The 6,000-nt window shown below is 54.4% G+C and overlaps 1 protein-coding gene across 6 annotated transcripts in view; it reads right to left on the reverse strand.

Moving 5' to 3' along the window:
* Nucleotides 1-1,669, reverse strand: part of LOC144172923 (lysine-specific demethylase 4B-like) — a 131,803-nt gene extending 130,134 nt beyond the window's left edge. For 4 of the 6 annotated variants that reach the window (XM_077701522.1, XM_077701520.1, XM_077701517.1 and 1 more), the window contains exon 1: nt 1,493-1,668. The gene's annotated coding sequence lies outside the window, so the exon portion shown is untranslated. Of the gene's footprint in view, nt 1-1,492 lie in introns of all 6 variants that reach the window. The other 2 variants (XM_077701518.1, XM_077701521.1) reach the window with 2 other exon arrangements.
* Nucleotides 1,670-6,000: the final 4,331 nt, after the last annotated feature.

The raw sequence follows: 6,000 nt of genomic DNA on the forward strand, positions 1-6,000 counted from the left end.
TATTTTAAGTAAATAAACAGTGAACAAAGTTTCACAAACAACAATATTTTGTTTGTTTTACGTACGGAAGTATTATATTTTTTATTGCCGATCGAAGACGCTGCGTCCGAGAGTGCCGGAAATGGCATTTGATAAATGTCTCTCTCGGTGCTCATTTGGCTCAAATGTCATTTGAGCCAAATGGCATTTAAAAACCTAGTGTAGCAGCACAACTTGGCATTTGAGCCAAATGACATTTGGTTCAAATGACATTTAGACCCCAGTGTAGCAGGGGTATTATTTACAGGTTAAGAAGGCATAACTCAAGATACTGGCTTAAAGTTCCGCCAGACGTAACTTTAGCTTTTAATTCTGGGTTCCGTCAAACATAACTCTGGAGGCTGGTTAAAAGTTCCGTTGGACGTAACTTTAGTTTCCGATTTTGGGTTACGTCGGACGTAACTCTAGACACTGCGATAAAAAAAAAAAAAAACCTTCAGCTGAGCATCGCTTGAGAGAGCAAACCAGAAGGAGTTCTCGCTTCGCGTACAAAATGTAAATAAGTCTTGATTGAAGCTGACACGCAAACAGCAAATCACCCTAGAGGCCAAGCATGCTGCACTGTTTCAAAACACACGAGGGCGAGTCACAACCACTTCAGCTGTGAACGGGAAGCAGCTACGGTGGAAAGAGGCGGGCGTCCATCTCTGAGAAGTGACCGATGCAAGAAAAAGAAAGCGAAAGAGAGTGTGGCTTTGCAAGAAAGCAACCCGTTGGGAGGCTCCGTGGAGCTCATCTGCACATGTCGAAGGCACACGCGCGCGATCTGCCCACCGCGGCGCAGAACTCCTCAAAACCAACAACACAAACATTCAAATCAAAAACATGCACAAAATGGCCGAAACAAGCCGGGCACGGCAGTCTATTCCTCCCCTAATTCAAGCTTTGCGACTTCTACCTCCGTTTCGAACCCGGGAAGCGTTTCGAGGCGTGTAACAGCAAAGCCTTTGCTGTAACAGCAAAGCCCCAGCCCCGCCGGCAGGGGCCGAGGCGTCGATCTACTTGAAACGCCGAGGCCGAACGCACCACGGCGCATCGGACTGGCCATTGCACACAAAACATCCCCTTGAAAGAGAACGCTACGTTATTGCGAGTGTAAGATGGGCGCAACAGCGATAGGGCTTTCGAACAGCAGCCTCACTAACGACAACTAAACGTGACGCGACGCGCATAACTTCGGTCCGAGGCACCCCGAAGCCCAAGATTATTTTTGTTTTTTTGGCTAGCGATTAGTGGCCGACATTCTGCCGGGCTTGACCCTGACAAAAGAAAAAAAAACTCGTTTAAGGAAAATGTGATCACGCTAGTAATGTTCCAAACTACACGAGCACCGTTCCATGAATACATCGGTGGTAGCTTGGGTAAGAAAATAAGCACTAAGCCTAAGTTCCTAGCGCAGACGGCCTTCAAGAATATGGCAATGCTTAGCAGACGTGGCGACGCTACCACTCACCTTTCAGTGACCGGTGTTGTGCGGTGACTTCGCTTCTCCTTACGCTGGCGAATTTTTCACCGCGATAAAAAAATATCCTCCCGCAAACGTAGGGCACTTGTTGTCACATTTCCACAAGCATCGATGCCACAAGCAAAAGCCGCCATGTTGGAACGCACAACGCTGGAGCTATTGCGCCGACACAAAACGTAGGGCATAATCTATATCAAGATAATGTAATAATATACCCAACGCCACAACATTTCGTTCTTTTAACAGGTACATATTATTATTTATAGACATTTTTAGGGTTATTTGATGAGCAAAACGTAACCACACATTTTTTTCAATGGGCGTTGCGCACTAACATGAATAAACGCGTTTTCGTGTCCCACATAGCAGACGCCGTGCTAAACTCTGACCGAAATAGAGGCAAATTACATAAATTACCGTGATCTACCAAGAATAAGCACCAAATTATTGCTTACAAACACACCTCAGTGTAACCTACGTTAACTTGGCACAGGCGATAAACGCTGATGTTGCGCGTTGATGACCCTTTACACCAGACCAATACAGGCGGCGTTGATCAGACGATCTCAGGCGTTCGGATCAACCAAAAATATTTCCGAGAAATGCAGCGTGGTGCGCGTGCAAGCATGCTAGAGGAGGGAATGTGTCGTATAATTTTTCAGGGGTGAGCTCTGCGGTGGTGGTGGTGGTGGCCCGAAGAATGGCGCATACCCACTTAGGGGGATTGGCCAAGAAGAGTTATGTTTTCATTACAATCAATCAAGGCAAAATAATGGAGCAGAAGAAAGAATTTGGTCTAGGTTAATGAGAGAGAGAGAGAGAAAACACGAGAAAAAAAACAGAGAGAAGAATAGGAAATTTATAGTAAAAGTCAGCCTAATCGGAATGTTTTTAGCACTGCAGACGAGCTGTCTCCGAAATGAAGGAGTGGATGGGCACAACGCGCTCGCATACAAGCAACTTCAACTCAGTTCCCTAGCAAGCCCACGGCGCCCATGGCAAATATATTTTCGCGCACCTCATGATAATAATAATAGTGATTATTATTATTATTATTATTATTATTATTATTATTATTGTCAATATGTTGAGAAAAGGCAAGCTCCATGGCTGTTTTGGTAAAGCGAATGAGTGATGTTTTGATTGATTGTTCGCTACAGTGGACGATAGCCGTCTTAGGATATGTATTCATCGTACTGTCGCGAAGCCGAGGTATCTTGATGTTGCCTGTTTGTTTGGAGTTCTGTTCCCGCCGCGGGGCTCTTCCTCCCAAGTGTTTTGTGCGAAAGCGGTTCGGACGCGGCGATGCCTTGGCCCCCTTTTTTTAAATGCGGAGCATTTCAGTAACTCACGATGTCACCCGCGTTGACGTCCGTAGTCCGCATCGCTCCCCCTACACTATATAAAAAAAAATTCTCTCCATCTTCTCACGAGGGAAATCCTGGGGTGATGCAAGGCATCTGACGGGGTTCAATTCGCGTTTCCGTTATGTCAGTTACCCAAATGTGGTTGAAGTGTAGTGAACCTTAACTGATGCTTAATCACACGTAGATGTCACAATTTAGTCCCGCGTTCGTGAACCTGGGAGGGTAGGGGTACCCTCCAGCCGAGAGACGACATGCAGCGTGCTGGTGGTGACGGTGACTGACCCCCGAGCAGCCGTGCTCGGAGGTGTTTATTGCCCGGCCACACACAAGGTTGCCCACCGAGCCTGGTGGGGCCACTGAACTTAGCGGCCAACGAATATCAGGGATGGGGGGCGCCACACACTTGTCACACCCCTCACCCCCAAGTTTGTTTGTCCTACACAAACACAAAACAACACCTGTCACCCCGGCGAGTAACGGTTCGGCGGTCTCCGCTGTCTCTCACTCCGCCGGAGCACAGGTGTCGAAGCCGTTGTGGCAGCATTAGGTGCTGCCTGGGTCACACTCGCACCAGCTGTCGGCCTTGCAGGTGGCGCCACAGTTGTGCAAGTAGCACCAGCCCCTGGTGCTGTGCTGGCAGTGGTCGGTGTGGTTGGCTCCCCTGCCTGCTGGCTTCCTGAAGGGGCGGCTGGGGTCGCCAGGCGAGGCCTCACATGGTCAGCGTGCCGGTGCCACGCGGTCCCATCCGACATGCGAACGAGCAGTGACGATGCACTGGCAGGAGACACCACGTGCCCGGCAGACCAGCGTGGACCAGGCCGGAAGTTCCTGGCGAAGACCGGAGTCCCAGACTCCGGCAAGGGCCCAGGACGGCAACCTCGGTCAGCCGCCAGCTTCTGCTTCAGCTGCTTCAGGAGCGCTGTGGACCGGAGGTCTGGGTGTAACACGTCCAACGGTGTCTTCACCATCCGGCCCAACAGCAGCTCACAGGGGGCACGGCCCGTGACGTCGTGGGGTGTGGTCCGGTACTGGAAGAGGAACCGGGCAACCTGTGTCCGGAAATCCCCAGCCTGGCTCTTTTTCAGCTTGTCTTTCACCGTTTGCACCACCCGCTCGGCAGCACCATTCGACGCAGGGTGGTACGGCGGAACCATCATCCGACGGATTCCGTTCTTCGTCAGCCAGGCCAGGTACTCCTCGCTGGCGAAAGCGGGACCGTTGTCGGACACGATGACGTCCGGCAACCCCTGGGCTGCGAAGACTTGCCGCAGCGCCGCAATGGTTGCTCCTGCCGAGGGAGTGGTGACTGGCAGTACTTCCACCCACTTGGAGAAGGCGTCCACCACCACCAGGAAGTAGTGGCCCTTGAAGGGGCCCCCGAAGTCCACGTGCAGGCGGGACCAGGGTCTCTCCGGGAACGGCCAGGGGGTGATCTCCACATGGCGCGAGGCTCGCTGGTTCCCCTGGCAGACTTGGCAGCTCTGCACCATGTGAGCAATGTCCTGGTCCAGGCCAGGCCACCAAACGTGGGACCGGGCCACCATCTTGGTCTTCTCCACGCCTGGATGACCCGCGTGCAGCAACTGCAGGACCCTGGACCGCAGGCTCTGCGGAATCACCACCCTGGAGCCCCACAGCAGGCAGCCCTGCTGCAGGCTCAGCTCGCCGGCTTTGTGGCTGTACGTGCGCTCAGCCAACTCCTCCCCTCGGGACACCGCCTTGACCACCTGCGACAGGACTGGGTCCCGGCTGGTCGCCTGCGACACTGCCGACCTGGACAGCACCTCCGGGTAAGCGTGCTCCAGCATGAACACTTCGGCAGGTTCAGGAACTGCAGCAGGCACCTCCGGCAGGGGCAGTCGGCTCAGGGCGTCAGCAGGTGCCAGGTCCTTTCCCGGACGGTAGACCAGCCGGTAGCTGTAGGCCGCGAGCCTCAAGGCCCAGCGCACCACTCTAGGCGATGCCTGCACTGGAACCGCCTTGTCAGGCCCCAGCAGTCCCAGCAGCGGCTTGTGGTCCGTGACCGCCTCAAACCTCCGGCCCCACAGGTACTGGTGGAAGCGCTCGACCCCGAACATGAGGGCCAGGCCTTCTTTGTCCAGCTGGCTGTAACGCTGCTCTGCCGCATGAAGCCGACGGGACGCAAACGATACAGGGCGTTCCTGGCCATCCTTCTCCCGGTGGGCCAGGACGGCTCCCACGCCGTACGGTGACGCATCTACGGTCAGGACGACAGGCTCGGCCGGATCGAAGTGCACCAGCACCGGAGCCTTGGTGATGAGCTCCTTGCTGCGCTGGAAGGCCAAGTCCTGCTCCTTCTCCCAGGCCCACTGCTGTCCATCTCGAAGCAGAAGATGCAGCGGCTGCAGATGCGATGACAGGTTCGGCAGGAAGCTCCTGTAGAAGTTTACCAGGCCCAGGTAGCTCTGCAGCTCCTTCTTGTTCTGGGGCTTGGGCGCCTTGAGCACCGCCTCAACCTTGCGGGGTGCCGGGGCTAGGCCTGCCTGGGAAATGATATGGCCCAGGTACTCAACGCTGGGGGCCAAGAACACGCACTTCTCCAGCTTGAGCTTCAGCCCGGCATCCTGCAGTCGTGCCAGGACGTTGTGTAGGTTCTGCAGGTGGTCTTCGTCGTCGGTACCGGTCACCAGGATGTCGTCCAAGTACACCGCCACGTGCCTCATGCCCCTGAACAGGTTGTCCATCTCTCTCTGGAAAATGGCAGGAGCTGAGGCCACGCCGAACGGTAGGCGCGTGTACTGGAAGAGTCCCAGCGTTGTCGAAATGGTGACATACTTCCGGGACGACTCCTGGAGCACCAGCTGCTGGTACGCATCTCTGAGGTCGAGCTTGGTGAACTTCTGTCCCCCGGACAGTGCCGACCAGAGATCTTCAATGCGTGGCAGCGGGTACTTCTCGACCGTAGCGACGGGGTTGATGGTGACCTTGAAGTCCCCGCAGATCCTTACACTGCCGTCTTGCTTCAGGACTGGCACGATGGGAGCAGCCCACTCCGAAGATTTGACGGGCACCAGGATCTCGTCTCGCTGCAGCCGTTGCAGCTCCTGGGTGACCCCGTCCTTCAAGGCGAATGGCAGCGGGCGCGGCTTGAAAAACCGGGGCTTGGCT

Source organism: Haemaphysalis longicornis, unplaced genomic scaffold, assembly GCF_048455015.1.
Source record: "Haemaphysalis longicornis isolate Haplotype H1 unplaced genomic scaffold, Haemaphysalis longicornis Haplotype H1 scaffold_27, whole genome shotgun sequence".
Taxonomy (NCBI): domain Eukaryota; kingdom Metazoa; phylum Arthropoda; class Arachnida; order Ixodida; family Ixodidae; genus Haemaphysalis; species Haemaphysalis longicornis.